Source organism: Callospermophilus lateralis, chromosome 10 (assembly GCF_048772815.1).
Source record: "Callospermophilus lateralis isolate mCalLat2 chromosome 10, mCalLat2.hap1, whole genome shotgun sequence".
NCBI classification, from domain to species: domain Eukaryota; kingdom Metazoa; phylum Chordata; class Mammalia; order Rodentia; family Sciuridae; genus Callospermophilus; species Callospermophilus lateralis.
This window is the reverse complement of record NC_135314.1, coordinates 97,720,625-97,748,334: the sequence shown is the minus strand read 5'-3', so window position 1 is coordinate 97,748,334 and position 27,710 is coordinate 97,720,625.

The following is a 27,710-nucleotide window of genomic DNA, read 5'->3' as shown; positions in this document are numbered from 1 at the left end:
AGAAAAAAGTTTGCATGCAAAGAAAGAAAGAGGAAAGAAAGAAAGAAGAGAAAGAAAAAAGTTTGCATGTAAATTTCCCAAAGACCTACTAAATATTCATATTCAGCTAAATTTATATAATATGTAAAATAACTGATAACAGATCTTTCCTGGGGTCAATTAAGGCTAGATGCTAGAATCCATTTTTAATTTATGAAAGGTTAGCTAAAGAAGACAAGAACCTATTCTATGCTCTGCTACCTACTAAGAACCAAGCAGTAGATAGCTCACCATATTCACACAAATAACATTCTTTTGAATTAATTTTTGTTTCCCTTTTTCTGGCATCAACAGCTCCACCAAAAATTTTCATCCAGAAGACTTGGACCAATGGCTCTGAGGCAGCACAAGATAACACTAGAAGGCAAAGACTGCATATGTAATTTGTGACCTCAGTTACGTATCTTACCCCAATTGCCTAAACATCCACTCTCATAGATAGTTGTAGTCTGAGTGAAAAATAAAAAGAACAAATAGGAAAAAAAAACTAGCTTTGGGACCCTGAAATTAACAGTACATAATGAAGAGAAATCATGCTTACTGAATGATAGAACAATCTCAGATAATTCATGTTATTGACACAGTTTAAACTCCACCATAAATGGTTTGAGGGAATTGTTATCACCTCCAAAATAGGAAAGAAGAAACTAAGGTCCAAGTAGAATTCTGTTAGTAATATTATATCTGATTATTAGAGCCAAACAATGATTATATATGTATGTGTGTGTGTGTGTGTGTGTGTGTGTGTGTGTATCTATGCCTACATATACCATTACATGTATGATATTAATCACATGTATAATATATAATATAAATAATGTATGTATAATCATTTCATATATAATATGTACTACATGTATTAAAAACCTTTATGTTTAAAAGTAAATAAGTTCCATTACTCAGATATCTTTTTTTAATGAGTACAAATATATAGATCTAGTGATTTCAATTATATAAGACAGGCACACCAAAAATTAAATTTATAGGCCTGAAATGTGTAATATGTAAATGTGTACTGTTATCTGATGTATGCAGAGTACTTATGTCATTTGTTATGTTAACACTGTTATATTTTCTAATTAAATCATATTATTAACTACATACCAGTACACAAAATAATAAAGGCAATTTCTTTTTTATTTGTGGGCATTGTAGTGGAAATTTGTTTACATTTTGCAATATTTGAATAAGCAATACTGTCTTTTTGTGAGTCTGTTTTAATTGAGAGCATTATTTCAATTATAGAATCTCCTAAGTAGAATGTAAATGCTAGCAGTGTAATTTTATTTTAATGATCTTAATTTTAAAAAATAAAGTGATCATTCTCTCAATGCTAGTAAGATTTTGATCAGTGTACTTCCTTATACAAAAGTATTCAAAAACATTCAAAAACAATCCTTTCCTCCTCCCACCCCTGAGAGAAACAGAAAATAAAATTATCAAAATATTTAATAAGAAAGACTAAACTCAACACCTTATAGAGGATGAACAATGCTCAATCTCACTTGACCAGTGTCTCAAATTTAGCCCAGTATATGGTCACACAAATCAGACATTTACATAGTTTTAGAGAGAGGCTAAACCTCCCTCACCATCTGTACCAGGTGTCACAGTACCTAAAATTACACCATTAGAAATCCATTCCTTTGGAAAAAAGTAAAAATCATCTCTTATATAAATGGTATATGATTCTGAAATGTGTACTGTCTTGTCACCAGCATTTTGACATAAATGAATTTAATATATCACTCTACTTTTATACAAATGCCTTAGATCAATATTAAGTTTTCTTGAGCACAGAGAGGCAAGTGCAAATAAAGAGGAAAGAGATGGTATATTTTGGATAAGATTCCATTCACTGCACATTACCAGAATCAAAATTGAAGTAACTTAAGCAAAAAGGGAAATTAATTATAAAGGCAATGGAGCATCTCACAAAACAGCAGGTGATCAGTATAACTAGGCCTTGGGAAGAATTCAAACCAGGGATTCAATGTCAAGACTGTTTCGCCATCTTCCACTTCTGCTGTGCTCTACTCATTAATTCTATTATTCTCTTTCTGAACCCACTGTGTGGCTCATATGGCAGAAAATTTGACAGCAGAGAACACCTAGTTTTATTTCTTACAGTTAACACAGCTTCAGCCTGCATTATCCTGACTCAGAGTCAAAGTCCAACTCCTTCGGGGAGGATATGTGCTCTTCTTGAAGATTAAATACAACTTTGATCAATCAATTTCATGTACACTTAATTCTCATGTAATATGATTTTATACTTCCAATAGTGAGGATTACCGTCACAGAAAATTAGATATAGAAGGTTCATTCAGTCTCATCATTTCACATATAAACACAGTAAACTTTAAAAGGCAAAGTTGACTTTTAGAAGAGGAGCAGTGGAGATCTGCTTATTCCCTCATTGTTATGCATCAAAGTCCAACTATCCTTTATTGCCAGGAGCTATACTTAGTCTAGATACACTTATATATTGTTCAAACACAATGGGAACTATACTCCTCTTTCAGGGACCCCTCCTAGAATTTCTTATTTAGTTTGCATATTTAAATTTCAAAATACATGCATTATTTTTTTTAAAAAAACTATAGATATGAAATATATAGAGAGAAGAAACAACAATATATATATGAAATACATGTAAAGAAGAAAAATGCAAATCTCCTAATGAATTCACTAATCTCTTGGAGGTAACCACTGCTAATAATATGCATATTCTGTCTTTCCAAATTATGTTCTGTATATGCCCATGTGTATATGCACATATGTCTATGAGCTTGTGCTCAGACACAAATATTTGTTGAGCATAAATGTGTTTAAATGTATATATTGCCAAAACTTACCTTTAATTAATATCTGTGTATTCATTGCACATATATCTAATTCAATTTTAAGAGCTACACATTACATTCCAATGGTATGTATCCACCACCATTATACAACTATTCCCTTATTGAGTTATTTAGGTTACTTCTAGATTTTATACTATAAATAATATTGAAATAAATATTCATCCCTGTGCACATTAATTATTAGAAAAGTAACATGTGGGTGGGGTTGTGGCTCAGTGGTAGAGTACTCACCCACTAGCACATGCAAGGCACTGGGTTTGATCCTCAGCACCACATAAAGTAAATAAACAAAATAAAGGTATTGTGTCCAACTACTATATATATGTGTGTGTATATACACATATATATGTATAAATTTTAAAAAAGAAAAATAACATGTAAATTTTAAAATTTCAAAGGTGATGACAAAAATAATTTGTTAAAAAAAAACTATACAAATTTATATCCCCACCATAACTTAACAGGCTGTGTATTCATGCATACGATATCCAATGTTGACTATAATCACTTTTTCTGGTGTTTGCCAGGTTAATATGAAATTTTATTTATTTTCATTTGCATCTCTCTGAATGTAACTTAGATGGAAAGTTCCTTATTACCACATGAGGCTTTCTCAAGACACACTCTGTGGCCTTCATTACTATTTCAGTCGACCCTAAGATTTAATAGAAGGATTCATAAAGATCAGAAAAGCTATTGTGCTCATGATCATGGCTCTTAACAGTGAGAGAATACACACTAAAATCAGCAAATGTACAAGGTGCATAGAGCAGGGTCCAGAAGAAACTAGGTCCAAGTTCTTAGTTATCACCTCTCAGTGGAATTGTACAGACAGGAATTAATTTCCTTAGTAATGATGTATGACAGTACCTATGGAGGACTGCCAGATAGGAAAGCTCACCTGAGCTTTTGTTTCCAGAGCTTTATTGGGGATTGGCCATGTAGGCATGGAGTCATCTGTGGGTTGAATTCACTTACTCTGTCTCTAACCCTTCAGAAGTCAACCTGACAAAGCATAACCCAAATCCCCTCTCCTACTGCATTGCTAATATAAACTATCTAATATGGCCCAGTGACTTCAGATATATAAATATGCATTTCATCAGGCAGGGTATTGTTTAGAGATTATCTTCCAAAATTCAGCAGCAGGGACCTCTCCTTTCTTTGGAATGTACGGTATCCCAAGCCTGTGCAGCCATCATTTTACTGAAGAAGCACCTTGCTGGCCTTTGGCCTGCAAAAATGACAAAACTCCATGTAATTCAACGTTACTATTTGAAACATTTATCCAGAATTCATTGAGATAATCCATACTCTATTCTCCATTAACCAGCAAATTAACACTGAGAATAGATAAACACAAAACTTAAGTGACTCCATTGGGATACAGGCTGTAGTGGGAGAAAATTGAATCTACAATTTGTATGCTCTTTTGCCTGCTTCAAATCTGCCTATATTTATGAGCTTTGGGAATATTTATCCTCAAAAAAATGGCCCTCCAGCTGGCATAGAACCACAACTTTGATCTCCCCAACATATGAATGTGCCAGAGACCTCACAAGGCAAGCTGTGGTCCAAGGCAGCTGTGAGCACTGGCAGACATGAAGTGGGAAGCTTGTAGAAAGTTGGATCCAACATCACCCTCAGCCCAGGAAGCACCTGGAGTATCCTAAACCCTGAGGAAATATGAGTGCCCAGTCCCACTCAGATGACTGGACAATAAGGTAATGAGGTCAATGACATACTCCTTTGGGTTTCCCAGGCAGGGCAGGCCTAGACTGTTGTGCAGGCTGCGTGCTGTTCAAGAATACTAGACCAAGGGGAAAAGATGAGAGTGAATGCTATCCTATAGCCCTATTGCCAAATATTGCACATGGGGCACTTTTTAATAGAAAGATCATTTTTTTTCTAATCCTCACAACGTTACCACGTGGTCTAACAATGACCCTTCATATCAGTGAACAAGGACGTACTCTTAGGCATACTCAAACTAATGAAAAGTAAGATGCTCTCCCTCTTCTTCATAGCATCCTTGTTGAAGAGACAAGAGAGTGAAACCTAAATGTGCTTCTATGCAAAAAGTAAATTAATGCTAAACAGATGCAAAAGCAACAGCATAATTCTGAGGTTTGTCCTCAATAACACCATTATTTTGTGCAGCACCACTTCTGAGTTTCTGCTCAAGTTCTAATGTCTATAGGTACATTATACAGGTACATTTTGTCAGGACTCTGATGAAACATCACACCTACTTGCAAAGTTAACAACAGTCATAGTGTTACCATAAAGAAAGTACCTCGTATGGCAAAATATTTGGAATCTTCCAATATATATACAGGGATTTCTTGGTAGACTTCTGTCAATGTGGATCAAAATATTAATGGTGACCAAATGTAGCAATATCTTTTTGTGTATGCTTTTTTGAAGTTTTTCAAAGTAGTAATTATACAGACAGTAGAGACTGATATCTGCAGATAAGATGCAGTTTCATGACAATACTTATCTCTACCCATGCACCATATTTTCCCCCATTTACAGCCCATTTCTGCAAAAAAAAAAAAAAAAAAAAGATCTTTTGGTTTATTTTGTTTTCTTCAAGAAAAAAATCTATTTCAAAAATCTTGTTCTGTGTGGAATATTTTTAAAGTCCAGTTATACTCTAGCACTTTAATTTTTGTAATATTAAGGAATATGATGTTATGATTGCATGACATATTATGATGCAAATCTTTTTTTCTGCATTATCTTACATTTTTATCTTTAAAATTAAAATTTTCTGTGTTATTATTGAATAATTATCAAGAAAATAATTGCATAACTGATATACTTCTAGTAATTTAGAACTTATTCAAAAATATTAGAAATTATTTAAAAGTCAGAGATAATGTTAGATGAATAATTAGGGTGAAACTATAGAAGACAGCTAGGTTTTTCCATTTGTTATTCCCTTTAATTCTTATAACACCATTGGGAGTTGAGCATTAATATCCCCATTTTATGAAATGGAAGCGAGAACTCAATGAATTGAAATGATGCACTCAGGATCATGCAGTCAGAACATGCTAGAAACAAGGCCGAAGGTCTCTTTAACGGTTCTTCCTACTACCTGAAACACTGCACTGTGCTGCCTTAGAAATAATCTTAGAGGCATTTTCAGTCTCTTTATAGATAATTTTACATTCATGTTTCCTGTGTCTATGATTGGAAATTTTAAAATGCAATGATGATCTTGACTGATATAAAACAAAATCAGAATTTCTCACACCACTGCCCACAAGCTACCCAGAACAGAACTATCTGAACTTGGTATCTGGAGTGTAGGTATGGAAGTTCTACTCCAGAGGCACGAAATGTGTTTCTCGATGCCTTGGGTGGGATGTGGCAGGGGGAGAGGTGGAAAAAAGAGAGATGTGACCTTTACAGTGTTTCTCTAGATGACTCCTGAATGCCAAATTTTGAGACACACTGTTAGTAAGTGATAACAAAAAGCCTCAAAGAACAAAACCGTCATGAGTTTATGAAACAAAATTCAGCAAGGCATGTGTGCATAGGAGAGCTTCTAACTTTGTCAAGCTCTATATCTCCATGATGACAGAGTCCAGTCCCTTGTCATCAGAATTCATTAAAAGTTTTGAGCATTTTGGTGTTGACTTTACAGTGTTTTGTTTATCTGCTTTTTGTTGTTGTGAGTAAAGTAATCAATCCTCCTTTTCTTTTTCTTGTTTTACGCTCTCCCTCTTGTCCTTCTCTTTTCTCTTTCATAATATTATGGATAACTAGTTCAGTAGAAATTATTTTTCAAGTATATTCATGTTAGTCTCTGATCACATTCATGTCTTCTCTCTTTTCCTCAGAAGTGAGTGCCAGTCACAAGTAATTGTGAATGTTGGTTTTTTTTTTTCCCCTCATGTATCAACTGACTTAATAATCTAAAATGAATTTTATATTGCAAAGCTATGAGAGTCACTAGTATTATTGTGATGATAGGCCACATTTAAAAAGCGATGAAGCAAACTCGAATTCATATTATCACAAAAATATTTTATTATTATTGCCATAGCATTAGTATTAAGAACTAAATATTACAAGGTAAAGTAATAGATAATATTTTAAATACATGTTTGCAAACATACACATGTGCACAAAGAGAACTGGCATTCAAAATGTTTGTTATTGAATGCAAATAAGATTTATGCTACATCCTTAATTGTGCCAAAATAAACAAAAATAGCCACCTAGCCCCTAGCTTCAGCTCTTTCCCTTCATTAGAAAAACTTTCATGCCCCACCTGCAATTTCAATACCCGTGGGAGAGCACAATCTAATCAGGCTCCAGCCATTTAGCCAAGTTATCCGAAAGAGGACATCACATTAAATCATAATTCAGTGAAGGTACATCCGTGGGGGGCAGAGATAACACAGTCCATTTACTTTGCTTTGTTATGATCCAACTTGATATAATGATATAATTTGAACCTAAAAAAAATGAAGCAGTGTGTCCTTTCCTTCAGTCTAAGGAATTCTTTAAGTAAGCTGCTGATAACTCTAGGTCACCTCAAACTCTGATTTAATTTTTCAAATCTTTATCGTGTACTGTTCATAATTTTGGAACAGAGTGCATAGACATTAAGTAATAGTGTCAATTACAGGTTTAAAGAGATAACTCAAGAGTCTGTTGGAAACTAAGCATCCTCGTGAACTTGCAGCTTAAAGTCAATTAAACCTGGTGAGATTAATGTCAATGAAATAATAGAACCATAAACTCAGAATTTTCAACTGGAAAATATGTTGGTATTTCTGAATCTTTGCACTGCATATCTTAGCTGTATACATTTCTAAACATTTACTTCGATCTTTGAGCAAAAATACACTCAGTGATCAAGAAAATATCACTTCCATGTTGGGTTTTACGTTTTACAGTTAGTCATCAGCACATAAAACCTATTGTCCTGTAGTATTACTACTGGGAGGATAGAAACATTCTGAATATTAAGGGAGTCTAAAACAAGAACTCATTACTCTGGGGTTTAACGACTTTCTTATGGTTCTTCACATAATACATTTTTTCCCTGAATTCCAAACAAATTATATCTGGGATTCATAAACAAAAATTGTTGAATCTGTCCCTCTTCTTCAAAGTCTTCCTTCTCTAAGCATGAGGTGGCTACATCCCTTCTGCTAAGCGACAGTTGCCCCAGTCTCTCACACCTAGCACTGGGATGCATTTGATCATTTCAACTGTGATGTAATGTCACTTACCTTTCCTATGCTGGGGTCCATTTATGAGGTTTACCCTTCAGCCTTTTTTCTCTAGAACACATCTCCCATCCATCTGTTCAAGGCTGCTGGTTTTATAAAACCTAATGTCTGTGTTAATCTGCAAAGAAACAGATGAGGCAGAGTAAATACGAATATTTCTAATGCACGAAGTTCTACCATTCCTGTAGATCATTATAGAACTGTGAATATGAATAAAACAAACAAAAACATTAAAACAAAGGAGTCAGAGCAAAGCAGATTTGAGATGTGCATTTTTGTAGCAATAGCACGAAAGAGAATTACTGATTAATGCACAAGCAACATCTTTTAATAACTTAAAAAAAATGGTAAGTAAGAATCTGATAAAAGAAGGCAGAAAAAAAGGCTTAGGTCACCAGCACTAATTATTCACTCCTTAAAAACTCCAACAAAGCCAAAGGATATTTTATAAGAAAGGTGAAACAGTATCAGGAGAAATTATTTAACTAAGCACTAACTATTAAGAAACTTCTTTTACAGAAAGTGAAAACAAGCATTATTAGTCTTGAATGTTTTTGTTTCTACTTTCTTGTTCAAATGATAGACACTCAGTTTCTTTCATAAATGAGACAATAGATATTAAATTTTTAATTGAAAAGTAGAATCAGTCACCCTCCAGGCACTGTATCCTCTGTCCTATAATTTCTTTTGGAAATGTTAAAACCCAACTTAATCACCTTTCGCTCTTGTGACATAAAAACAAACATACCAAGCTGTTTTATCTTGGTTTTTAAATAGCTGTGTTTTTATATTTCCCCTACTACTGACAACCCATGTGCTCTCAAGCCAAATAAATCAACTCTAGAAGGCTCTATATCTTCACATATGAGTGAAGAATAGAAATCATTTGTCTTAATTTTATTAAAAATGATATAATACCAGGTATAATTAGCAGTTCAGTAAATAGCTTTTGAAGCTGTATATCATTTTTCAGGGTGACTTTAGACTGGCCCTATTCTCCCATCTTCTTACCTGTAGTTCTCCACAATACCTATATAATGTGCTGGACATGTTCATCCTGAGATAGGAAAAACCTGGCTGTTACAGCTCAGGTTCTGTTTCAACAACCCCTTCTCAAAAAAAAAAAAAAAAAAAAAAAAAGAGAGAGAGAGAGAGAGAGAAACTTTATGTCCATGATGTTCTTTAATGCTTTTTGTTTAGCGTTTTCTGTTGCCCCTAAAGTATAAAACTCAGGGTGGGCTACTTTCCTCAGCTGTAGTTCAAGTGAGACATGCACAGATGAGGTATCACCTACACCAACAGCTTTCCTGAACTTTGAGGGATCGGCTCACAGTGAATCTTAGGCTCTGTTGTCCCTTGCTACCTATCTAAACATCAAACCCCAGCTTCATGCAACATTGAGGGTGTGGGTGTTCTGTTTCATCAGACTCAGACAAGTTAGTAACCACTGCACAGTGAACCTGCTTCAGAGAAAATGGTCATATAATCAGTTGAGTCATCCCTTTAAATATGGGCTTGATTCTAAACAGAATGTAATACAAGTGATTCTTGTATTTTATTCATCATGTCCATTATTCTTCACCTTAAGTAAGCTTCTAGAGCAACTGGAGAATTGTAGCTGATGTTTGACAAGAAATTACATTATGGGTCATGCTATGGATACGGTGGGGTAGGTTTTAATTTACAGAGATCATGTAAATTAAACAGCAATGCCTTTGTTTCTCTGAAGAATTTCAATGAGGCTGAAAAGATGCAAATAAGAGGATATTATATCAGTTGTGCCTGTTGTTGTCAAGAGTTTATTATTATCTGTTTTTGCCTCCAGAGATCAGAAAAACCCCAAGTATAATATTCAGGAGTGCAGATGTCAGAGTCACACTGGCTTTGTTGTCTGTAACTTGACCCTCTGCTCAGTTGCTGTGAGACATGGTGGCACTAATTAACTTCTTTTTTTTTTTTCTCCATCTCTTATCTGTAACAGATTTTAATAGTGCCTTTCTCAAACAATTGATGGTATGGGATGATTTAATTTTAGTAATATTTATGAAATGCTCAAAACTGTCAGCATATTGCAACAGATGTATTAGTATATAAACTGAACATTATTCTTGCATTTTAAGACAATAATTGTTTCAGCTAATAATTTTTTTAAAAATATTTTTTTAACTCTTCAGTTTGGGATAATTTTCCTTAAGACTTTAATCTTTATGCATGCTAGTTAGGGGTAAACTTTGTTTGCTAAAAATGTCTTGAAATTCCTGATATTCTGTTCCTATGAATATGGAGCTATAGTTTATATTCTCTGAGAACATGAATGATATTATTCTGAGGTCTCAGGGCTTTTTAATTTGCTATTAAGAAGCTTGCTGTCAATCATAAATGGATCTAATTGCTCTTTGGCCATCTATACTTTCTCTTCTACTCTTTCATTCTTCTTCTTCTTTTTTTTTTTTTTTTTTTTTTTTTTGAGGTTTTAGCCCATGTATCAGTTTTGAATTAAAACATTTCTTTACCATGCTTGGAAGTCATTCCCAAGATCTCAGAATTGGCAATTTTCTCCAATTCCAGAAAATCAATACCCATTTTCTCTTCAAGCTCTGAATCCATATCTTTTTAATTTTCTCTTGCTAAGAAATTTGGTAAATCTTCTCTAATCTCTTAACTCCTTTTGTTATGTATTTTTAGTTATGTGTTAAGCATGATTTATTCAGAATAATTTCTTTAGATACATCTTCCACTTCACTATCTATGTATTTATTTGTATGAATAGGAGACCATTGACTGTAACCTAGGTTATAAAAAAAACAAATCTTGGTGCCTAAGCAAACCTCAGTTGGTAAATGTTAGCTAAATCTGATTTGAGGCCTGACTAAAAACAAAAACAGTTCCTTGTCACAGTCCAGAATTTATATTGTTTTCCATTTTATTTCAACTAATGAGAGGGTATGCTTGGGCTACTGCAAACTACCTGTTAAGAACTATTTTTAGCTTATTTGATGAAATAGATTTGGGGAAATGGACGATAGAAGTACTCAGAAAGCATCAAGTGCAGAACTCCACAGTATAAAATAGCATCCTGAGAAAAAGACTGACATTGTCTTTTCTCCATCAATTTTCATGCCTACTTTCCATCACAAACATCCAAAATTCACCTTGCTCAAGTAATCCTTCCTTTGATCTATTTTTAAACGGAGATCTTTTGTAGAAAAATAGAGTATGACCTATTTTTTAGCCACGTTAGCCATGTTTTCTTAAACCATCTCTTATATGTGTCAATGATTTTGTCCTTAGTTTGATTTAGACTCCTCTTGAAGATAGAGGGGAAAAAAAATGTAGCTCATTTGTTAAATTTTAATGTGTGGTTATTGTTCAGTTATATGGACATTCAACTATCAAAACCTTATATTGTTTTATTTATTTCAATGTCTAAATATCTATCAGAAAACTTTGAAAAATAACAAATACAGATAATTAAGGTTTTGAAAAGTATATTATCCAAAAAACATTATATTTTATCAACTAAATCCTGAATTGTTGTTGTAATTAAAATAGGAAAACCATTAAACTTCAAGGGTTAGAAAATTTTAATCTATTTATTAAAAAGATTAAAAAGAACTTTATGCAATTTTTAATAGAATGTTTTCAAATTAGATAAGTGATTCAATGAATCAATTTAAATTGTGTTTAACATCATGGTTTAAAATAATATCTAAAACAATGTTATTATAATTCAAGGTAATAAAAATCAATAATTACAAATATCCCTAAAATTAAAAATAGTTGTGGAGCAAAGGATGTGTGCAATGGGGAGGTGGTAAGGCTTGGAGTAGGCAGTTGATAAGGGGGCCCGTACATGCAGGAAGAGCTAAGTTATCAAGTAGCACATGCTAATTTATGTGTTAAAGATTTAAATATGAAAAAAGCAAAACCCTCAGTGCTGGGAATATAGCTCAGTTGGTAGAGTGCTTTGCCTTGCATGCACAAGGCCCTGGGTTCAAACCCCAGCACCACCACCCAAAAAAAAAAAAAAAAAGAAAAGAAAAGAAAAAAAGGCATAGTCCTAAGAGTAAGGAAGGTGAATGTCTCAGTCCACACATATGGGGATTTTTTTCATAGGACATTACTTGCAGTAAATAAAGGTTTTACCCCTATACCCTAAAGCATGTCCCATAAGTCCCCAATCTTAATATCTTAATTCCATAGGATTTCAAATATGAATTTGGAGATGGCATACATATTCAGCATATAGTACGGAGTATCTTAATTGGTTTCAAGTTTTAAAAGATTATTTGGAACTATTTAACAATTATTTAATAGGAATTATAGGCCAAACCAAGAAAGCCTGATAAAAGTTATTGGACTATCATAATCTTTTCATCCAAAGAATAAACTAAGTCAGTAGCAGATAAAATTAGCTGAGAAAGATTTCAAAAGCAGAATGAGAAGTGTTGCTTGTGGACTTATCTAGGATGGGTTTTGAACACTGATTTCTTAGAGCTCACCCTGGGGTCAGCACACCATGTCATATTTTTCTCTTCCTACCAAAAAGAGGGTAATATAGGCCTTTGAGACATAAAAGGGGAAGATTGTTGATGTGTTCAGGATAAACCTGCTGTTTTTTCTCTTCGCTTTTTGATTGTTTTAGTGACAAGGTTTCACTGCATTACACAAGCTGGCTTCAAAAACTCCTAGGCTCAAATAATCTTCTTGCCTCAGTCTCCTGTGTAGTTAGGATAAGCACTTGCCTCACTGTGCCTAGCTCTCTTCACATCTCAACCACAGAATCATTCTTCAAGTGGAACCTAATGAATAGATACCAGTCTTTTAGTAGTATTATTTCTTTTATGTATTAAGATTGACTTACAAGAAAATCGATTAGGAATTTAAGTTTTCTAATTTAAACAAATTATCACTGGAAATAATGCATAAGAGTGGCTATGTAGCATCATTTATGACCTCAAATTTATTTCTCTATTTTGTTCTTGGTTTGCAGCATTGAAAAATATTAACTCATCCAAATAGAGATTTTCATATATTAACAGTAATTGTAAGATTTCACCTTGCATAAGTTCAACTTACCAGGATAAACTTTGTGTTGACCCTAAAGAAAAATAAATTTGTCTAGCAGGAATTAAATTATTTTAGGTCTTCATGAATTAGTATTTGATAAATAATACATTTGTGTGAGTACCTAAAATTGTTTTTTAAATTGTTATATACCTTTCGAATTAAATTTGATCAAATAAATGTGGCTTTCTTAAAGAACATGTGCTAAAATCAGTGTTTCTGTGGAATGTCACCAGGTAGCCAGGCTGGTGAGATTAGCTGGGTTCAAAGGAGCTAGCTGAAACAATAACTGAGAAAATGACAAAGAAACCACACAGCACAGCATGAGTTTCTAAGGTCGAGGGCGGGACTGCTCAGTGACCCCAAGGGTCAGCTCCATGCTGGGCAGTGCTGGAAAGAGAGAGTGTGCACCCAGATTCTTTTTATTTTATGGGGGTACACACAATGGAATGTTCTTTACCAATTAAAGCAGAGAATAGGGTTTCAAAGGTGGAGTCTTGCTTTGTGACATCTTGTGGTCAGCAGGTTGACTGATATCTTGGCAAGTCATACCCATCTCCGGTGCTGTGTGGGTTCACAGGCAGAGTGAGAGGAAAGGCACAGTTGTGTCAAGCAGCTCAATCAGCACCCAACGCCAGACCAGCCGCCTTATAAGCTCAAATGTGCGTAGCTCACAGACACAGCCCATGGATGGCTCAAAACAGTGGAATGAGGTTTAAATATAGAAACTAAACCTTTTTCTTATCAGAGATATTAAAAAAGTTGATTCACTGTATCTCTCTAGTCATTGTATGGTTATTTGCCAAAGTCCTTGAACAGAGGAACTGTCGAAAATGCTGGAAAGTTACTAAAAGAAGACAGAAAGTAGTGGAAAATTGACTCTTACTAAAAATAAATTGTAGTAAGTGAGATAACTTATGTGGATTTGTTTTCTAACATCACATGAAGTAGGCTATCATAAACAACTGGAGGAATCTGAGTCTGGAATTAATAACTGTCTGAGCATATGGAAATAATGGGTGAAGATCCCAGTAATGAGGAAGACACACAAAGGAAAATTTATCACTTTCATATGAACTTTCTTCAAATGCTGATTCTGGAATGTGCATTTGTGGGGCAAGTCTCCAAGAAGCCCTGGAGAACATTTGGCCGCAAAGGTCATAAAAGTAGCACACTACAGTAAGGCAGCCACATCAATGTTTATAGCAGCTTGATTTGCAGTAGCTAAGCTATGGAACCAATGTAGGTGCCCTTCAACAGATGGATAAAGAAAATGTGGTATATATACAGTGGAATATCACTAAACCATGGAAAAGAATGACTTTATGATATTTACCAATGTGTGGTTAGATTTGAAGATTATTATGTTAAAGGAAATAAGCCAATCTCAAAAAATCAAAAGTCGATAATGTGGATGCTAACATACAACAAGGCAGGGAAGAGAAGAAGAAAGAATTTCAATAAATTAGACCAAAGGGAATGAAGAAAAGGGAGGGGGATGGGAATAGGGAAGACAGTGGAATTAATCTGACTTAACTTTTTCTGTATTTATATAAATATACCACAAAGAATCTCCATATCATGTACATCCATGTTTGTATAAATATGTCAAAACAAATTCTACTGTCATGTAGAACTAAAAAGAGCACATTAAAAAATTTAAAAGGCTGAAAAAGTTTAGTAGAAGTTTGTACAGGTAACAACTTTGAAATAAGATTTATAATTTGATTCTTGCCACATGAAAAGCTAGAAAGATAAATACTGTGTCCCAGATTTAAAAGATATGTCTTAGGGCAATACTAATAAAGCTTGAAACTAAGCCCTGAAAAGATCAGGGTGATTAGGACACATACTAATTGCCTGTTACAATAAAACTTATCATTTTTTAAAAGTAAGTAACAAAATTGAGAATCCGAATTTCTAGTACACACAAACAAAATTACTACATGTGCAAGGAAACTGGAAACATGACACACAGTTATGAAAAAGAAATCAATAAATTGAAATAGATTCATAAAGACACCGATGTTGAAATAAAGAAATCAGGATTTTTAGCTAAACTGAAAAATATGTTTTTAAACCCAAAATAAAATGTTCACACATGAGAGAAAATATCAGAAATTTGGGGAGAAATTTGGAATCTATAAAATAATAGTGATCCTAGAACTGAAAAAATATAATAAAAGTTAGCTATAATTGAGACTACATAATTATGATCAGACACTCAGCAAACATGAATGTTGCCAATAGGAATCATTCAAACCAAAGTAAATGAGGAAAAAATATTGATATTAAGCACAAACCAAATGACTTTTAGATCAGATTGGATGATCTGGCACACAAACTCCAAGTCTAAGCAAGCTACCCTGCTACATTGATACCTAGTAGACACGTCATCAAATGATTTGTATTACCAGAGTTAAGAGTCATTTCAAATGATAAAAGGGCATTTCAGCAACATCAATTATAAATTCCTATATGCCTAATACTAGTTTAGAGTGCATAAAATAAAAAGTAACAAGAACGAGGGAAGAAATACACAAATACATGCTCATAATTAAAAATGTTAAGATTCTCTATCAGTAATTGACAGAAGTGCTCTCAATTCGGTAAGTATTTAGGAGATTTGAATGACACTTTAATCAATGTTAACTAATATTTATAAAACACTCCACCAGCAACACATTTTTTTCAAACTCAAGTTTATATGGAGTGTTCACAGACATAGAATACAAGCTACAACATAAAATAAGTCACAATATTTTTAATAGGATTAAAATCACAGAGAACATGGTTCTAGCCTCAAAAATATTAAACTAGTAACTGAAAAGAATCTAAATAAAGACCCAATAATAAAATGTGCTTTACATAAGTAATAATATACCCTAAAAATAGCACTCACAGATCAAAGACTAAATTATAAAGGTCATTTGAGAATTGTTTAAATCTAATTAGAATGAAAACAGCAACATTTGTGAGATGTTACAATAACCATACTAAAAGGAAATTAGTAGATTTGAGTGCTTGTATGAAAAGAACAAAGTGTTAATATCAATTATCTAATTTTACATTGTAAGACTAGAAGAAAATACAGAAAATTAAAGCAAAGAGAAAATAATGAGTGAAATCACAGTACAGAAAACAAAAATTACAGAGAACCATGGCAGAAACTGATTTTTTTTTAAAAAAATATGAATCATAGTTATAAAACTCTAGGAACATTGATCAGGATAAAATATCCAATTTAGTCAGTTTTTATTTTATTTTTTATTTTTTTAATTTTTTTTCTGTTGTGAAGAAAAGACCTAACAAGAATAGTTACCTGGGCTCCTGATTTCAGAGCTCTCAGACCATAGAAGGTATGCTCCATTCTTCAGGGTCCCCATTGAGGCAGAACATCATGGTGGAAAGATGTGGTGGAGGAAGGTAGCTGGAGACATGGTACCAGGGGAAGGAAGGAAGGAAGGAAGGAAGGAAGGAAGGAAGGAAGGAAGGAAGGAAGGAAGGAAAGAAGGAAGGAAGCGAGGGAGGGAGGAAGATCTGCTCAATAAGTACAAAATATAAACCCCAAAGGCACACCCGCAGGGACCCACCTCCTCCAGCCACACCGTACTGTGTACAGTTACCAACCAGTTAGTCCTTATAGAGGTTAATGCACTGATTAGGTTAATACTCTCATTATTCAGTTATTTTACTTCTAAACTTTCTTACATTTCTCATTGCCTCATACATGAGCTTTTTGGGGATACCTCATGTCTAACATGACAATATGTGTTCCAATAGACATTTAAATGATAATACAAGATAGTGTGCAACTATATAGCAATAAATTTGATGAGTTTGATAAAACAAAACTTTCTTGAATTACAACTTATCAAATGTAACACAACACAAAAAATGAAAATCTAAATGAAATTATACCTGAAAAAGAATCTGAATTTATAGTTTAAATTATCCTTATGAAATTCTATACTCAGTTTTCCCAGATGGAACATTCTGCCAAACAAATCTGGAAGAAATATTACAAACCTTCCACAAAATGTTTTAGAAGTGCAAGGGAAATAAAAACTACCCAGTTTGTTTGTTTGTTTGTTTGTTTGTTTGTTTGTTTTTGAAGCTATCTTAATTCTGATTCCAAAACCTGAAAGTGTAATATAAGAAAATTAGCCAGGCGCAGTGACATAGGCCTGTAATAGTAGCAGCTCAGGAGGCTGAGGTAGGAGGATAGCAAGGTCATAGCCAGACTCAGCAACTCAGCGAGGCTCTAAGCAACTGAGCAAGACCCTGTCTCTAAGTAAAATATAAAAAGGGTTAGGGATATGGCTCAAATGGTTAAGAACCTCTGGGCTCAATTCCTGGTCCCAAAATTTGTTTAAAAAAAATTAAGAAAATTATAAATCTTCATAGTTTATAAACACAGATGCAAAACTAATGAAATATTAGTAAATTAAATACAATACATTTAAATTGTGTAAAGGTAAGGACATAAAGTACTAGCAGCTTTCATTCCAGAAATGAAAGTTTGATTCAACATTCAAAAGTGAATGTAATTTAGAAATCAAAGGAAAAATACAGGAACACCGTATGATATCCTCATAATACAGAAAATGTGTTTCTCCAAATTCTATACTTGTTTAAGAAAAAAAATATAAAAATAAAACCTGTGAATAGAAAGGCAACTTCCTCAAACTACTGAAGAACATTTACTTACTTATTAAACCTTGAAACAATAACTCTCCCTTTATATCAAGTACAAGATAAGTAGACCCTCTTAACACATCTCCCCAATGTTGTATTAATACATACCAAAAAAGATAGTAAGCAGGAAAAAGATATCAAAAATAGCAACAAAAAAGACATTTAGAATTGCAAATTCTAATTGCAAATTCTCTGTATTTATAATTATGAAATACTGATCAGAAGAATTTTTTAAACCCCAAGTGAATAAAATGATCTGATGTTCATGGAATAGAAGACTCAATATAGTTAACATGTAAATTCTCCAAATTTAACTGTAGTTCAATACCATCACAACTGAAATCACATTATGTTTTTGGTTTAGTTTTGAAGACATTTCAACTCTATTCCTTGGGTGGTAGGGAGTGCACAAAGTGATTTCATTCAAAAAAGTTTATGTGGAAAAGGGGTTAACTCTTCAGCAGAGAAACCGGAGAAACAGGAAATAATGTTAACATCACTAGTGAAAATTCATATAGAAAGCATGTATCCTTGATTGCATAGCTTTTCATCTCTTTGTCCTTCATGTATATCCACACACACACAAATGCACACACACCATAACCTTATTATAATCCTAAGAAAAACATCAAACTAAATTTGGGTATTTTCTACAAAAATACTTGACCAGTTAATTGTCTAAAAAATCTAAAACATCCAAACATCACAAATTTTCCCTATGAGAAACTAAGAAAATGTAACAATTAGATGCAATGTGACTTCCTATGTGTTATTTTGAAACTTAAAAATAGATAAGAAGTAAATCAGGACATTTGGATAAAATATGATCTTCAGTTAAAATAATTTACCAATATTAGTCCACTATTTATGACAAATGTGCTTCCCTAATGTAAAATATTAACAAATGGAAAATTGGTAAATAGGACATAGGGAGACTCTCTTTTTATCTTTGCAAGTTTTTTCTTAAGCCTGGACCTATTGGAAAATTTAAAAACCTAGTTTGTTTGTTTGTTTCTCCAAATTCCTGGTTTAATAAGGATTTGTGTATTTTGAGAACAGAAGATCCCAAACATCAGGCTGTTCACAAAAATAACCCACAGTATCAAATTTAGGAAACAAACAAAGACTATTACACTAAACTTAGAATAGTTATAACACTCTTCAAAGAGAAGAATACTCTGAGGGATCTAGGGTTTTACTATAAATCTAAATTAATAACTTCAAAGTAGTTTTGCATAGATAAATAAGTCTAAGTCAATGAAACAAAGAGAATATACAAATAACATCAACCCAAATTTAGTCAACAGAGTTTGACATCTTGCAATGTATTTGGCCAAAGCATAATTTTGTCCCATAGTTTTTCTGAAACAAATTTCTGTACACACCGGTATAAATAGCATCATCTCAATCCCTATCATACATAGGCTTAGAACAATTAATTCAATATGGATTGTAAACATATATGTATAGATTAGAACTATAAAGTTTCTAGAAAAAGAAAAGGAAATAATTTTCTTGCAAAGTTGGGAAAGTAACATTTCTTAGAAATCAGAAAGATATTAAAACATGAAAGGAAAATCTGAATCTCTGAAATTTGTCATCTTCTCTAAAAAGCACAATTTCTTTCTTTCTTTTTCCTTTTTCCTTTTTTTTTTTTTTTTTTTTTTTGGATAGTAATAAGGATTGAACCAAGGACTATGTGAATGCTACACAAGCTCTTACAACTGAGTTCAATCCCAGCTCTTTTTCTTTTTTTTTAAGCTTTGAGACAAGTTCCCAATATGGTGCATAGGTTGGCCTGAAACTTGCAATCTTTTAGCTTCAGCCTTCTAAGTAGCTGGGATTACAGTTGTGTACCACCATGCCTAGCCCAAAGTACACTTTAAAAAAAGAAAGCAAAGAAATCTACCTGGAGTTAAGAGCCCTCAGGGGCAGATGAACAAGGAATATATCCACATTGTATAAAGTCTCCATTAAACCCAGCAAAATTCATTGACAGACTTGTCACAGTGAATAGATAGATAGAAATGGCTGATGAGTACATGAAAATATACTTCACAGTTTTAGAAATTAGATAAAGGTAAATTAAGACCACAGTGAATCAAAATCCTGCAAAATGCTCAAAATATAAATGTATTGGTGAATGTCAAGAACTGTTGAAGATGTTAAACAGCAAACACTCCTAATATATTGTTTGCAAGTGGTCTATAGAGTTGACACATACCAACAAGAACCCAGAATTTTCACTTCTAGATATTTACTCGAGAGGAATGAAAAAAAAAAAAACAGGAACATGTGCACATGGAATGTTCAGAAGGAGTTTCTTTACAATACTAATAAAAATAACAAAAAAGGATTATTAAGAATTTAAAAAGGGAGATTCTCATAAAAATGGCAATAGTGTTCAGATATTAAAAGGAAGACTCTACTGATATATTATTTGTATTATTTGGAGTGGAAGAATCCCAAACCAAAAAAAAAAAAAAAAAAAAAGTGCACATATAGCATTGTTCTATGTATTCGGATTTCCATGTTAGAGGTAGTGATGGAGACAAAAACAGTTATTGAAGAGTAGGGATTGACAACAAAGGGACATGAGAGTCTTTCTGGGGCAATGCAAAGATTGTGTTGGTTGGGGTATAGATTATGCAATTTAACAATATACTAAAAACCATTTATCAAAATTCTAAAAAAATACTCAAAAACCTGTACATTTCACCGTGCCTAAATAACAGCCTACTTAAAATACTTAATTTTGAACATCCCTCTTTGTTTTTATTTGCATTTAATTATATGTTGCATTATCTATGTTAGCTGTATTTGTGATTAGGTTCATTAAATTATTGTATATTTCTATATTTAGAGCTTCTATCTTTTTTTCTTATTCATTTCATTGAATTCTTAAAAGATAAATTACCTTTGTTACTACACACATATTCCAAGTTTATTTGAATTAAGTTTTTAGTGATATATTAAAACTTTATAGTCATTTGCTTATGATTTCCTTTTGTGTTTGTATCATAGAAAGACATTTCACACAAAAGATTTGGTAAATATTCTTTTTTATTATCTTCTTGTTATCCCAGTATTACTTATATTAAACTAAGTAATCCCACTGGAATTTATTTCTCTTGCAATATTAGAATTTTAAAAAATCAACTATTTTCCCTGATTTCTACTTGATAATAGATTTTTTTTATTAATGAACAAAGTGTCTTGAGTAAAATAAAGTATATTTCTGGACTATTTCAGTTATATCTGTGCTGCCATAAAAATATCACATACTTTAGCTATCATAGTGTATGCAAAAATTTTAAAAAAGCAATTATTTTATTGCTAATATTTTACTAGAACTTCTTCTGTTCATACTTCTTTATCCTCTCAGAATAATTTTAAAATACCTATTGCCTAATAAATAAATATCATTGTAAATTTTACATTAAATCTATAATTTTTGAACTTGACATCTTATTTTTGTGCCCATTCATAAACACTAGATCTTCCTCCATGTATATGTCTTCTTTTTATAAGGTAAGAACATTATTTTTATTTATATCTCTGAGTTAGATTATTCTAGCATAGCATATCTTTATATTTAATATGAAAATAATTTCCATTTCAATTTAATTATTTTTTGATGCTACATGAAAACTGTGTTAAAATATTTTAACATGAGTATTTCATATTTAAAATATGAAGGTTAATGCTTATTTCTTGGTATGTATTAAAAGATTTTTATTAACTTGTAATTTTTATTGCTTTGTGTATTGGGATGTTTTGTTTTGAAAAGAAAATTCTTTTTCTTCAAAGCTTAATATATAATATATTGGCACTAGACTCCCATTATTCCATCTGATGTTTGCTGATAAAATTATATTTGTATGACATGAAATTTTAATGATTATATATTAGGAAAGTGGAGAAAACCTATACATTTAGTTTTTATTTCTTTTATAATTCCTTTCACAAGACTAAATTTCAGTTAAGAAGGTGCTCAGGATGGGAAGAGTACATTATAAAAACAACAGAGATTTTGAAAAGGTTCTAGAAAGAAGACAGCATAGAATTGGTATCCTAGTGCCTATCCTAGAACATACCTAAGAGTTCTCCAATGACAGGCAACAGTAATTTATGGACTGGATTTCATTGTTGGAATTTCCTTGAGAATCTGCAGGTAAAATGACAATCCAAAGCACAAGACAGAAAATCAAACTGGCTTGTTGGAAACACTGATCTGAGAGCCTCCCAAAACCCTCTCCCTCCACCCTATCCTTAAATCCCTCTACCCTATACTTAAAGGTGATATTTGATCCTGGGCTGCAGCAAGAGAAATCCTAATAAGTAAGGACAACTTTTCTGGAAATCCTTGGAAATAAAGAACATCAGCTTCAGATCAAAGCCTTCCCATTTGTGAAACTTAGAGAAGAAAGTACTGAGTGCCTATTGGCTTGAAGTGGAAGGTACCATGTGATGAGATCTACCTAAAATTCATACATCAAAATAAGAGGCAGTGAATGGCCGTTGAAGATTACAAAGTCACCCATGAGTCAAAGTATAAAATTGAAGGAAATTTTTTAAATTCTTAAAAATAAGAGCAAATATGAAGTTAAAGGAGTCCTGAAAAAAAAAAAAAAAAAAGATTACTTGAAAAAATTCCAATTAGTAACTTCAAGGAGATATTTTTGAAAAATAAAGATTATGCACATATGAAATAAGAATGGACTGGCTTTAAACAGGGGGGAAAGTATTGAAAGGATGAGAAGAATTGTTGACAGTTGAAAATTATATTTTTTTAAAAAAATAGGAGCATTGTGATAAATTGATGAACTTAAAAAAATAGGAGAAAAAGAAAAGAAAAGCTCATGAATTTATTATACCTGATATTAGTTAAAACTGACTTTTGAAATGAGAAGACAGTAAATATGATGGGAAAATATGGGGGAAATTAACAAATACTTAAGGAAAAATTTTCCAAAGTTGAGAGAAAAGTCAACCCTTCAAATTGAAAAGTCTTGATGAGTAAGAAAGAAATGCAGAGGTCGAAATACCCCACCTTACTTCACAAGCAAGAATAAAGGAAAAAATCCTAAAGATATTCAGAGAAAAAAAAAATAATTACAAAGGTTTTCAGTAGTGTTGAATATTAGAAATCCCCAAGGAAGGAGACTAATTTTCTCTAGAATTTTGTGTTTTATTACATTCAAGTGAGTGAAAGAAATAATGATTATTTCTAGTCATAACATTATTCAGAAAGTTTTCCCCCCATGTGTCTTTTTTGAAAATATTCCTTGTGGATATACTTTGTTAAAACAATGTACAGACTCCAGAGAAAACTATTGGAACCCAGAAAAAGGCTAATAAACTTCATAAGCAAAATTTTAAAAAGCAATAATTCTGAGGGGTATTTTTGCACAGCTGGCCTAAAAATTAACTATTTAATTAAAATATATAAAAGTTTGAGTTCTAATGAAATGATTAAGAATGAGTTTGTTTCTCCCTTTGAAAAAATATGAATTAGAACCCAAGAATTCTTTTTTAAACCAAAGAAGGTATAATACAAACATAAAAAAAATTAGAACAGGTATTTGAGTATTTAAGAAATGAGGACATTATTGATACTGAGATTTGAAACATATTTATGTTATAAATATAAATATATATGTATCTGTACATATATACATATGTCTTCATTATTATCTCAATCACATAATTTATCTCAGGTTAATACTATTTAAATGTTCAATGCTTGTCCAGCTTCTTTCATTCATATTCAATTTTCTGAAGTAAAGAAGGAAAGAAGACATGCTAGATTTCCCCAATAGAATGGCATGGGGACCTATGGGAAATTATATGCCCTGAAGCATCCTCTCACTCAAAATATATAGAAATACTAAGGTAAATAAATACTGATTCATGAAGAACCCAAGTTAGAAAAAAAAGGGAAGATATCCGCTCAGCCCAAAACAGTAAGAGGGAACAGCTAATTAGAGCCATAAGAAAATGTCAAAACCAGAAGTGCATTTGTTGATTGGGTTGTTTGTTTTCTTATTGTTTAATTTTTTGAGTTCTTTGTATACTCTGGATATTAGAACTCTATCTGAAGTGTGAGGAGTAAAGATTTGTTCCCAGGATGTAGGCTCCCTATTTACCTGGCCAAGGACCTGAACAGACACTTCTCAGAGGAGGACATACAATCAATCAACAAGTACATGAAAAAATGCTCACCATCTCTAGCAGTCAGAGAAATGCAAATCAAAACCACCCTAAGATACCATCTCACTCCAGTAAGATTGGCAGCCATTATGAAGTCAAACAACAACAAGTGCTGGTGAGGATGTGGGGAAAAGGGTACACTTGTACATTGCTGGTGGGACTGCAAATTGGTGAGGCCAATTTGGAAAGCAGTATGGAGATTCCTGGGAAAGCTGGGAATAGATCCACCATTTGACCCAGCTATCACTCTTCTCGGACTATTCCCTAAAGAACTAAAAAGAGCATGCTACAGGGACACTGCTACATAGATGTTCATAGCAGCACAATTCACAATAGCAAGACTATGGAACCAACCTAGATGCCCTTCAATAGACGAATGGATAAAAAAAAATGTGGCATTTATACACAATGGAGTATTACTCTGCATTAAAAAATGATAAAATCATAGAATTTGCAGGGAAATGGATGGCATTAGAGCAGATTATGCTAAGTGAAGCTAGCCAATCCCTAAAAAAAAAAAAAAATGCCAAATGTTTTCTTTGATATAAGGAGAGTAACTAAGAACAGAGTTGGGAGGAAGAGCATGACAAGAAGATTAACATTAAACAGGGACGAGAGGTGAGGGAAAAGGAGAGAGAAGGGAAATTGCATGTAAATGGAAGGAGGCCCTCATGGTTTTACAAAATTACATACAAAAGGAAGTGAGGGGAAAGGGGAAAAAAAAACAAGGGGGAGAAATAAATCACAGTAGATGGGGTAGAGAGAGAAGATGGGAGGGGAAGGGAGGGGATGGGGGATAGTAGAGGATAGGAAAGGCAGCAGAATACAACAGACACTAGTATAGCAATATGTAAAACCGTGGATGTGTAACCGATGTGATGCTGCAATCTGTATATGGGGTAAAAATGGGAGTTCATAACCCACTTGAATCAAAGTGTGAAATATGATATGTCAAGAACTATGTAATGTTTTGAACAACCAACAATAAAAATTAAAAAAAAAACAGAAGTGCAATCAGAGAAATTACAGAAACCTGTATTCTCAATGCAATTTTACCAGGAATATTCAACAAGGAAAAAAGACCTTGATCTTTCCTGAGGAGATGATAAATGAACAGAGAACCAAATGATGAGAACTTGATGCTGGGGACACAAGTATGGAATTCCCAAAGTAAAAGGAGACTGGAGCAATGAGGCTGTAGCACAGTGAACAAGAAACAAAATGGTAGAAGCTGAGATCAAAGAGACACAAGTTAGGCACCTAAGGCTTTAGAACTATAATAAAAAGTTTTGATTTACAACCAGGATTATTAGGAAGGAAACCACTAGAAGTAAGAATGATAAACTTAGATTTTTCAGAAAAAAAAAAATCAAGATGACTTGGCTAAATGAAAGGCATGATGCATCGTTGCCTAATTTGAATTCTGGCATGGCATATGAACTAGATAATGAACAAGTGATTGTGCAGCAGAAGCTGCTATACAGAGAAATTTGCGTTTTAATTGCTTCATCTTCATTTTTCATATCATCTCTAACAGGCATACCACATATTATCTATATTCTTTCCTCTTTACTATAAATGTATTATATGTCTCACAACTGAACACAGAATTAATATGTAAGTCTTAAATGGAAAATAGAGAGACTGGAGACTATAAAATGCAAGGTGATCAACCCTAGGACTGCAAAAGCCTCAACCTGCCCACATAGTGTTTTGACCTGCATGCTTTTATCTGTTAGGTATCCAGGTGGAAATTTCCTCTTCTGGGGCTTCCTACAGCCATCTTATATTTTTAATTAAATTATTTATTTATTCTAATTTGTTATATACAATGGCAGAATGCAATTCATTTTATATTACACAGAGCACAATTTTTCAAGTCACTGGTTGTATACAAGTATTTTCTCACCATTCATGTCTTCATACATATACTTAGGGCAATGATGTCTAACTCATTCCACTGTCCTTCCTACCCCTAGTTCCCCTCCCTTCCCCTCCCTCTTCTTTGTCCTACCTAGAGTTCCTCCATCCCTCAGGTGCTACCCACCCCCCCATCGCCATTATAAGTCAGCATCCTCATATCAAAGAAAACATTCGACTTTTGGTTTTTTGGGATTGGCTTGCTTCAGTTAGCATTATATTCTCTAACTCCATCCATTTACTTGTAAATGCTATGATTTTAGTCTCTTTTAATGCTGAGTAATATTCCATTGTGTATATATACCAAAGTCTCCCTATCCATTTATCTACTCAAGGGCATCTGGATTAGTTCCACAATTTAGTTATTGTGAATTGTGCTGCTATAAATATTGATGTCAGTAATCTTATTTTTAATAGTTGGCGAGCTTCATCATTGCCTGGAAAATGAAAAGAACAATGGGCAGTCACACTGTACATTGAGACAACTTTTGTTTGGACACAAGGCAAACTGTCTTCTTATAATTGCTTTTTCCGACAGAGGCCTGCCATTAATCGTCCACTGTTGTTCCATTGAGGCAGCCATATTATAAGTCCTTTGAATACATTCCAGCTGGAAGCTCAATGATTTAATAGGTCACTTTCCTGAGCAATGACCATCCATATCACTTGGATTTCTACCCATTGCCTGCTGTGTCCTTGTTTTTTATCCATACACAGAATCTCAGTCACTGGATGATAGACTGTAGCTCTACATTTTGGAGGTTTCCTTCTCCTGATCTTTCAGTATCAGGCTGGCTTTAAATTGGAGGTTGGCCTTTTTGTATAGGTGAAGGAGTGAAGGAATGTTTTCTGGTGTTTTGTCCTTTTCTGACACATTCATGACCAGTTCCATGAACTATTGATGTTCTGAGAGGTGAAATGTTGTCTAGTCTTCACTGTAGGATATCCACCCCATTTCATAGTGGTTGCCATCTAAGCACCATTGGTCGTGTGATCTTTGTCATTTATTGTCGCCATCCACTGATGGGGAAAGTGGTCATGATCTTGACTGATGCCTCTCTGGTGATGGGCTCCATGGCAAGAAGGACAGCATAAGCACACAGTTGATTTTCAAACAGACTATAACATTCTTCCATCCCTTTCCATAACTTTGATGAAAATCCAGTGGGAGTCATATCTTGATTGGCTGCCATAACCCTCATAGCCATCCGGAATGAAATGGGTGGTAAGAACAGCAGGTTTTGTATATGGATGTATCTAGGGGTCCAAGGACTGGAGCCTGTTTAATTGTTCATTTTGCCTGATTAAATGCCTCAGTATGACAGTCAGTTCAATCCAAAGCTGTAAACCTCCTGCACATTAAACATTAAACCCCTATAAAAGAAGTCAATTAACTGAGTCAGATGAGAGGTGAAAGCTCTATAATACAGAACCCCCCAAAAATCTTATATTTGCTTTAATGTGTTGGGCAGTTAAAACCTCTGAACTTTAACTACTATGGTCTGAGGGTTAACCTTTGTCTTATCTGACCTGTCAACATAAGAATTTCACCTACAAAACAGAGCCACGAAATTTGAGGGATTTATGCCCCATCCTCTCCCTTGCAAATGAGTTAAAAGAGTGAGTATAGCCTTGGTGGGCACTGACA